We start from the raw sequence: 10,490 nt of genomic DNA, 5'->3' as shown, positions 1-10,490 counted from the left end.
TTGAACGAATTAGTGACCCTTTTATTTTCAGTAAAGGCAGGCTGGAAACATGAATGAAAAAGCAAGGAGGACAGAAGTTGTGGAGTGAAGGAACAAGGGTACGAAACACGAACATAAAAGCTTTGTGAATAGAAGTATGGTGTTGAGGAATGGTGGTTGGGTTAGTTAGGTGGTTGGTTGGTGGTCTGGGCTTTGCGTCTTATCAACTATTAGAGTCGTTAAGGCCGTCATCGTCAAACTATATCCACCAACCGAAAAATCTGTAGCACCTTTTGGTGTTGCAGATTTTTCTAAAGCCACATACGCAACACAAGCAGCCCTTATGGAATAGAAGGGAGAGCTGATATTTCAAAGAGGAATTATGAACAGGTGAAAGATATCAAGATGATTACTGATATCAGATGCCTGAGCAAGACTGCAAGTATACTGGGAAAATCTCTATGTGTTATTGTTGCCTTTCCATTTTTTGTTGTCATAAGGTAAACAGTTTATGGTCTGGGAACTAGAAATCTGTAATCCATTGCACTGTCAGAGAGAAAGAATTGAAAAAAAGATGGATTTGCAGTTGATTACTAAACGTATCAACATAATTTCATATAAATGATACACTTCAGTGATGTGAACGAGTGAAATACATACCGGATGAGAGAGGCAGCCTGATGAGGTCCCACACACCGTCAGCAACAGGCCTGGAGGTTAAAGCTGAGCACGATACGGGTACAGAAGCAATCAAGGAACCCTCCAGGATCCGTTTAATTTAGGACGTCCACTAAAGTTAAAATGAGCATTGCTGATGCTTGATGAATACAGTGCAGGGGCAGCATATCATGACCAATGAAATACGCTCTGAAATAGGTTTACTCACTTGCACTGCTGATGGCATGTTAACTAAGAGGATATTCTGTACATTAGCAGAGATTAGAAATGCTAAAGGAACACTTGACATACTGCATAGATTCGAAATATGACCTAAGAAACGTATTGAACGGTCCTTGCATAATCTATCCTCCGTAGAGATATCAAGACTCTAGTATATCTTGAATCATTTATTTACCTTCATACACAGAGGCTAGAAATTATATGTAAAATGGAGTCTCGAACTGTGCTTACGTCGTGTACACGGGATGGAGTAAATTGGAGCGATATGGTATGCAGGGAGCGACATACTGTAGGTGGACTGACCTAGGGCATGTTATGCGGCCGGGCGAAGCACTGATAGGTATATAGATCTGGTTGTCGATTGGAGGCTCTGATTTCGGTGCATTACGCTTAACAGCGAGAGAATGGACGTGAGCAAATGAGACCTTTCCTTTGTATGTTTCACAGGAAACTGCGCACAGGTATGAATCATTTTTTTCATGATTGATCATACTTGGTTTGAGGTGGTTGATCGAGTAAGTAATAAACGGGTTAGAGGGATGTGTGGAAATAAAAGAGTGTGGCTGAGAGAGCAGAAGAGGGTGTGCTGAAATGGTTGGGACATATGGAGAGAATGAGTGAGGATAGGCTGACAAATATGTGTTAGAGGTGGAGGGAACAAGGAGAAGCGGGTGGCCAAACTGGAGGTGGAAGGATGGAGTGAAAACGATTTTGAGCGATCGGGGCCTGAACATACATGAAAGTGAAAGGCGTGCAGGGGATAGTGAATTGGAACGATGTGGTATACCGGGGTCGACGTGCTGTCAGTGGACTGAACCAGGGCATGTGAAACTTCTGGCGTAAACCATGGAAAGGCCTGTGGGGCCTGGATGTGGTGGATATGGGGCTGCAGTTTCAATGCATTACACATTACAGCTAGGGACTGAGTGTGAATGAATGTGTCCTTTTTTTTGTCTTTTTTTTCTGGCGCTACCTCGCTGAAAGGAAGGGGACGGGTGTAGGGGGGTGGGGGTGGGGGGAGGGGGGTAGCGTGCTGTTTCCTGTAGGGCGGGGTGGCGCCAGGAATGGAAGAAGGCTAGCATGTGTGAATACATGTGTGTGCAATATGCATATGTCTGTGTATATCTTGATATGTATATCTATATGCATGTATATATACATGTATGGGCGTTTATGTATATATGTGTGTATATGAAGGGACAGCTCTTTCTTCGTCTTTTTCCTGGCGCTAACTTGCTGACGTGGGAAACGGCTATCAGATATTATAATGATGATAATAAAATGATTGTAATATGATACATATATATATATATATATGTACACACGAACAAAGTGAATATGAACACGCACCTTCATAGAACATACAAGCCTACAACAACCAGGATCGAACCTGGGACCTCTGTACAACAGGTGGGAGCACTACCGCTAGGCTATGGCTGCTGGAGGTTTGTATGTTCCATGAAGGTGCGCGTTCATATGCACTTTGTTCGTATTCATATACCTCCGCGTTGTACAATTAGGTTCGGTAAAATGTTATCTGCTGGCTGTGTGAGCCTGATGGGAAATGACCGGTGTAGACTCTGTTGCTCACCAACGTGAGACGAAGGGTATTTGAGTGCATAGTATTCGAATAGACATTTGCCTGTTAGGGCCGACCATAGCCCAGCGGCAGCGCTCCCGCCTGTTGCACAGGGGTCCCGGGTTCGATCCTGGCTGTTGGAGGTTTGTATGTTCTATGAAGGTGCGCGTTCATCAGGAGAGATACAAGAGAGAAATATAACAGTCAGCTGATATACAACGAAGAGATGTAGCTAGGACGCCATTTCGTAAACATCGCATGTTCGAGGTGAATGTCCGTTAACGGCAAGGGTGCGTGATGTCTCCATGGTTGTTTAATTTGTTTATGGATTGGGTGGTTACGGAGGTGATTGCAAGAGTTTTGGAGAGAGGGGCAAGTGTGCAGTATGTTGTGGATGAGAAGGCTTTGGACGTGAGTCAGTTGTTAGTCGCTGATGATACAACGTTAGTGGCTGATTGGGGTGATATAGCAGAAGCTGTTGACTGAGTTTGGTAAAGTGTGTGAAAGAAGAAAGCTGAGAGTAAATGTGAATTAAAACAAGGTTATTAGGTACAGTAGGGTTGAGGGACAAATCATTTGGGAGGTAAGTTCGAATGGAAAAAAAACTGGAGGAAGTGAAGTGTTTTACGTATCTGGGAGTGGATTTGGCAGCAGATGGAACCATGGAAGCGGAAGTGAGTCGCAGGTTGGGGGAGGGGGCGAAAGCTCTGGAAGCGTTGAAGAATGTGTCGAAGGCGAGTGCATTATCTCGGAAAGCAAAAATGGGTATGTTTGAAGGAATAGTGGTTCCAGCAATGTTATATGGTTGCCAGGCGTGGGCTGTAGATAGGGTTGTGCGGAGGAGGGTGGATGTGTTGGAGATGAGATGTTTGAGGACAGTATGTGGTGTGAGGTTATTTGATCGAGTAAGTAATGAAAGGGTAAGGGAGATGTGTGGTAATAAAAAGAGTGTGGTTGAGAGAGCAGAAGAAGGTGAATTGAAATAGTTTGGTCACATGGAGGGAATGAGTGAGGAAAGATATACAAAGATCATATATGTGTCTGAGGTGGAGGGAACGAGGAGAAGTGGGAGACCTAATTGGAGGTGGAAAGATGGAGTGAAAAAGATTTTGAGTGATCGGGGCCTGAACATGCAGGAGGGTGAAAGGCGGGCAAGGAATAGAGTGAACTGGAACGATATGGTATACCGGAGTCGACGTGCTGTCAATGGATTGAACCAGGGCATGTGAAGCGTCGGGGGTAAACCATGGAAAGTTCTGTGGGGTCTGGATGTGGAAAGGGAGCTGTGGTTTCGGTGCATTATTACATGACAGCTAGAGACTGAGTGTGAACGAATGGGGCCTTTGTTGTCTTTTCCTAGCGCGACCTCGCGCACATGAGGGGGGAGGGGATTGTTATTTCATGTGTGGCGAGGTGGCGATGGGAATGAATAAAGGCAGACAGTATGAATTATGTACATGTGTATATGTGTATATGTCTGTGTGTGTATATATATGTATACGTTGAGATGTATAGGTATGTATATTTGCGTGTGTGGACGTGTATGTATATACATGTGTATGTGGGCGGGTTGGGCCATTCTTTCGTCTGTTTCCTTGCGCCACCTCGCTAACGCGGGAGACAGCGACAAAGCAAAATAGATAAATAAATAATATATATATATATATATATATATATATATATATATATATAGATAGATAGATAGATAGATAGATAGATAGATAGATAGATAGATAGATAGATAGATAGACAGATCAGTGCATAGATAAATACATATATAAACTTTTTTCATCGCCTCTCGCTGTATCTAGTCTTAGCAAGGTTGTGTTGGGATCAGAACAAAGTTGTCATTTGCAAACATTTACTCTTTACTTGCCATGTATAACGCACCTAAACTGAAATCAGAGCGTGCCATACACAGCTAAGCCCCACAGACTATTCCTTGGTTTCCCATGATAACTTCGCATGCCCTGGTTCTGCCCAGTGACAGCACGTCTCTTCCCATATAACCCATCATTCCGATTCATCATATCCTCTGCATGTTTCACACCCTCCTGAATGTTAAACCCAGGATATCTTAAAGCCTCTTACACTCTATCCTTCCATCTGTTTTGCGATCTACCCTTTCGCCGTGCTCCCTCCATTTCACGTAACCCTCTTCATCAGTCTTTCTTCACTCATCCTTTACGTATGTCCAAACCATTTCAGCATATCCCAGTCAGCTATCACAATCAGCCAGAGTTTATTGCAACAACTTCCCACACTGTCATTCCATATTGATCAGCCCGCCCTAAACCACATTTAGAGCCCAAGACTCATATCTACACAACACCGTTGGGACTGATGTATCTTCAAACATACCAATATTTGCCCTAACAGATAGCGACCTCTCATTTAACACATTCTTCTGTGGCTCCAGGACCTTAGTCCCTACTCCCAACCTATCATTCAAGTTCTATGATTGCATGAGCTGCCGTGTCAACTCCCATGTCCCCAAAGCTCTCTACTTTCTCCATGTTTGAACCTTTTAAGATTATTCTCAATCCGTCCTGTCTCTTCCCCATACCACATCACATCACCTTACTTTTGTGTACATGCACTCCCAACTTTCTCCTTTGGCACAGTCTGTCAGCAACCCCTGAAGATGTTCTTTGGAGTCTGCCACGAGAACGTCGCCATCTGCAGATAGATTCACTCCCAGGTCCCCCACTTCTTATCATACCCTAGACCTGCCTTTCACCCTCTAGTCCTTGCTGCATCCTTTAACAGATCAACCATGGTGACATCACACATCCTTGACACATACCCATCTTCACCGAGAGCTACCCTATCCCTCCCTCTTCACATAAATTCCTTCCTCTTCTGTTAAAAAACTCAACGCATCCTCCAACTTACCTTTTACCCATATACTCGTCATTCCTTTCACATAGCCTCTTAGCCAATCGTATCAAACGCAATTTCCAGATTCATAGATAAAACATAAAATCATTTTCTTTCTCCAAGTTGAATACATCCTTGTTTTGCCACTATTCATCCCTTGAGAAAATTGATTCAGGAAAAAAAGGATGTCCATCTCTCCCTTCTCTCCTGCGTCTATCTGACGCCTTTTACGACAAGCAGGAGATATCTTTATTGGATGATTGATAAATAAACAATGGAGATCACTGATTATAAACCTAAGATAACTGATGGATACCAAAAGGACAAATGTGAACAAGAATTCACGTTTTTATTTGGGCTTTGGGAACAAGAAGAACGTGAAATGTACAGCAAATACTGAATGAATTTATGCTAAATAGTTGTTGAGCTGCATGGCAACGTTGGCCTTGGTTTAGATAACTGGTCACCTGAAAGACAGCCTCTCATTCGCATATTTCAAAAATCTTGTCCGAGCAGCTGGAGCTGATCAAATTGCTCAATAGCTTTTCATTCTATTAAACAGACGTCCAGTTTGTTGAGCAGCTGTCAAGTCTGCTGAAGAGTTAAATCATTTCATGTCAAATTTTTGTCAATAAATCGAGAGTACCCAATTCTCCACAGAGAGGAGGGAGAGGTGATGATCCATGCACAAGACTAGTGCAGACACACACCTGCGCTCATGTGGGTGTGCAAACGTCCATAAACAGATGCGCGCAAACACATACAAAAACAAGTACAAAATCAAGTACACACACACACACACACACACACACACACACACACATGCTCACATGCTCACATGCCATGCATTTTGTAAAAGCGGATCCACTGCTCAGATTAGGATATTTTTGAAATTCCCGACCTACCATTAAAGCACTGTTTTAACGAGTCATTAAACTGCAGGTAATGGACCAACGCCTGGGTGCTCGCTGCCACATGTTATGTTTTAACTAGCACCACATCTCTACACACTGCCTGGTATTTTACCTCCCAGAAGATCTTCCTCACCAACGAAACAAGCTGATGCTAATCTGTGTCTCACTGGAGATCTTCGCACGTACAAGAAGCCGAAGAAATATAAGGAGAGTATTACGTAAAGCATCTTCCTCAGGTACTGTGATGGTGTTATTAATGGACGTGTATCTTGCTCAGGGAGGCCACCCATTTCCGTGGGTTGGGAAGCCAGAGACCCCGATCACACCCTCCAGGTGGCTCGGTGAGGGAAGGATGGGCGCACGCTCATCCCACACCCTCAAGAGACTCCCAAGTGCGCTGATCCAGTACGGACACAGGTTCCCTCTGCACCACTCGAAGGGTCTGGAAAAGTTAGTTGGAAGCGAAGGTTCTGATGGTACTCGACGAGGTGAGAAGGACCCAGGGAATATAGACAGTTGGCTGTAAGATCTCTCCACAGTACAGTTGCTGTAACTCACAAGAACGTGGTGAGTCCCCGATTTACTCTGTTATGCACACCACTAATCTGTTGCCAATTCCATTTTTTTTCTTTGGTCAAGTGAAAAATAGTATGTAAAGAGATGTGTGTGTGTGTGTGTGTGTGTGTGTGTGTGCGTGTTTTGGGGGTCGGGTGGGGTGGGGTTGGGGTGAGGGGGCTCTACATATCTCAATATGATATCAATATAAGTGATTTCTCAATATCTCAATATGATATCAATATAAGTGATTTCTGGCCGTGATCAGCACCTGTCAGCTAGGTCGCTGACCTCTACCAGGAACTTTAGTATCAGAGTTTGTGACTAAGACCTCGGACCGACTTCCTACCCAGTTATCGATGGATGAAAACTCTGAGAGGACAGCTGGGTGATATAGGGTGAGGAAGAACCCCCTGGCTCGGCAGAATCTCAGGTCATGGATAATACTCGCGCCAGAGACTGTGGGAGCGTTGGCCGCCCCTCGCGTCTGCAGTGATGATGGTGTCACGAGCATCGGATCGCTGGCACCTCTCACGTCTGTGGTGCCAGAGGCTGCAGGAGCCTCATCATATCTCTGGTCTCAGGTCATAATGACTACGAATGTTCTGAGACAGAGAGATCATCTCCTGATATATTACTACAATAGGGACAGAACTTGTGGTAAAATCATCATCTCTGAGACTTCCAGTGACATCGGCGACAGAAGGTGGTGAGGCGACACCATCCTCCAGGCCTTGGGTGATAATTCCGCCATAAATTGCAGTAGCAGCGTCGGATTTCCTGACGTCATTCAGTCCTATCTACACTGACGTCATCCCAGCCAGAGCTCAGGGATAGGACAATCATCTGATGACGTCTGCCAGTATCCGTGTAGGTGTGTCTTTACAAAAAAAAAAAAAAAAAGAACCAGAGAGCTTATATAACTTCCCTCCCAGCCTCTGGTCGTCTAATCTGATATGCTTTACCCAAGAGGAACAGAGTGGACGAGGCCATAGCAACTGGTGTGTGTGTGTGTGTGTGTGTGTGTGTGTGTGTGCAAGATGACCACCATGGACTGAGAGAGGATGTGGTAAGGTTGATCGATCCATCATATCCTTAATAAGCTTTCATTACTAAGCGGTATTGTAGAGATGCCTGAACAGATAGATTAAAACCGTTTACATGATACGCCAAGTGTATGTGAGGGATGTCAGTACAAATTGTATTCTCTCTCTCTCTCTCTCTCTCTCTCTCTCTCTCTCTCTCTCTCTCTCTCTCTCTCTCTCTCTCTCTCTCTCTCTCTCTCTCTCTCTCTCTCTCTCTCTCTCTCTGCACCTATCACCTCACAGCGCCTGCTTCAACTCAGCTTATTTGGTCCACTGGAAGAGCTACCAGGCGGACTTCCAGGGTCCAGGTGCTGTCCCCTTCCTTTGTTGACAAAGTCCATCGCAGATTTTCTCGTGCGTGCCGAGAGTAAACAAACTGCCTCCAACACATCTGTATACACCATAAAATCATGTGAGAGAGTCATTCAGTGGAACGAGTGTACCAGAACATGAATTACATTTCAATATTTGTAATGTATATTGATACACATTTTACGGATTTTTGATATTTTGGACTTAGCAGTACCGGTTCTTTAAAACTACAGATTTTTAAAGTTTGAGGGACATATTCAGTACAACCAAATCAAACTTAAGAGCTTTACCTTTTGACAGATCATAGAATATATAAGACAAAGTGAAATCTGAAGTGATCTAGGCATGACGAAATTTTATGTCTTTTGTACAATACTCGGCTCTCTCTTATATAACTTCATCATATTGTGGTTACAAAACCCAACAGAGATATTTTAAGGTTCCTACAGATAAGTTGCGCTACGGATAACTAGTTTCTATGTAAGTTGTGGCGCCATGGGACAGAAGAAAAAGAATACTTCCCACGTGTTCCCTGCGTGTCGTAGGAGGTGACTAAAAGGGGAGGGAGCGGGGGCCTGGAAATCCTCCCCTCCGCTTTTATTTTTCCAAAATAAGGAACAGAGAAGAAGCTAAGAGAGGGGTTTCCCCTTTAAAGTTCGGTCATCTGTTCTGGAACGCTATCTCGCTAACGCGGAAAATGACGAATATTTATGAAAAAATATGTACATTTCATCTGCCAACCCCTAGGTGTGGATGAAAATCTGGGCTGACTGTGGACCGACTGCCGCGACCAGGATTCGAACCTATCTGCTCGACCCTGGGCGGCCCGTGAATGTGTCACCTTTAGGAACCCAAACCGATACACCACAGAACTTATATAATGCAAATAAACAGACTGCATATGTAAGAATATCAGCTGCTCTGGTATGAACTCTTATGAAACAATTTTTCAAGTATTTCAAACTCATACAACTACCAAACGTTGAACATGGCAGAAAAATGTACGCTATATTTCAAGTATTTCAAACTCGCATAAGTATCCGAGGATGAGCATGGCAGCAAAGTGTTGTGAAGGATCACATACTTGAAAGCGAAAAATAAGATAACGTTACTGGTGCCAGAGTTTCTATAACGGGCGTGCCCACGCCAGCTTTAAAACAACACCAGATTTTTGACCATGAAGAAGGAGTCTCCGCATTTTCCCCCACCAGTTATATTTACCCAGTGAGGTAACATTTCGAAATCAAAACTCCCGTATTTCCAGGTGTTGCTGCCTCCACCAACATGTACCAAGACTTGTTTTTTTTCTACTGATATTTCAAAACACAGAAATACAGAAAAAGTGAACAAAGGATATCATTTGGTCTGACCCATATCATTATGTGAAATAAACATAAGCATTTAAACTCACATAGGTGGAATATGTCTTAGAAGGAAAAATAAATGTTTATGACGAAGGTTCTTGAAATTTAACTATTTTCCTGAGCTGGCTTCTCCCATCCCAGTGTTCTCAGATTATCCATAACGTATAGACAATGGAGCACAGAATTTAAGAACAAAATTCTCATTTTCTATCCTCTATGGATTCGTTTCCCGTCTCGAAAAACAATATGTTATACCCAGATGAAGGCCACATCGATGTGTGCACCAGGGGAAGTAAATGGCATCTCGAGATATTCAGAAGATATGACGACATGTTCACATAGAGAGGATAACCTGCAGTGATATAGAGCCACTCACTCACACACAGACAAACAGAGCCAGCACACTAACTCACCTGCAAACAGTCTAACAACTGAGACTTGGTAATGTAATGAATGACCTCGATTATGTCAACATTCCTCAGAAGTCCTTCCAGTATGAGCGTACCATCCTGGTTATCTCATGTACGATAATTCCCAGAATATAGATTTCAGTGTATGTTCTTGTGTCTTCAGTCATTCTGTGTTTTCCTTCAGACAATATTTCACTAATGTATGGCTTAGTTTGTGAATAATCATCGCAAGTTCTCGCAGTGTTATATTCAGGTAGACAACATCTGCGTCTATGTGACACAAAATTCAGGTATCAACTGAACCTAGGAGAGAACGCTACACTCACGCTAAAGCATAAAGTAGGGTACAGAGTGTAGAAGCCATACATCCCACAAACATATTCTCCTGCATGGTAGTCAGGCGATGCTTTGGGATCATGGCCGAAAAGGGGTTCATAAGGGCGAAAACAGGAAGACTTAGACGATTTTGAGGAGTATCACTAATATATATATATATATATATATATATATAT

The sequence above is a fragment of the Panulirus ornatus genome, chromosome 13, assembly GCF_036320965.1.
Source record: "Panulirus ornatus isolate Po-2019 chromosome 13, ASM3632096v1, whole genome shotgun sequence".
NCBI lineage: Eukaryota > Metazoa > Arthropoda > Malacostraca > Decapoda > Palinuridae > Panulirus > Panulirus ornatus.
This window is presented reverse-complemented; position numbering follows the sequence as displayed.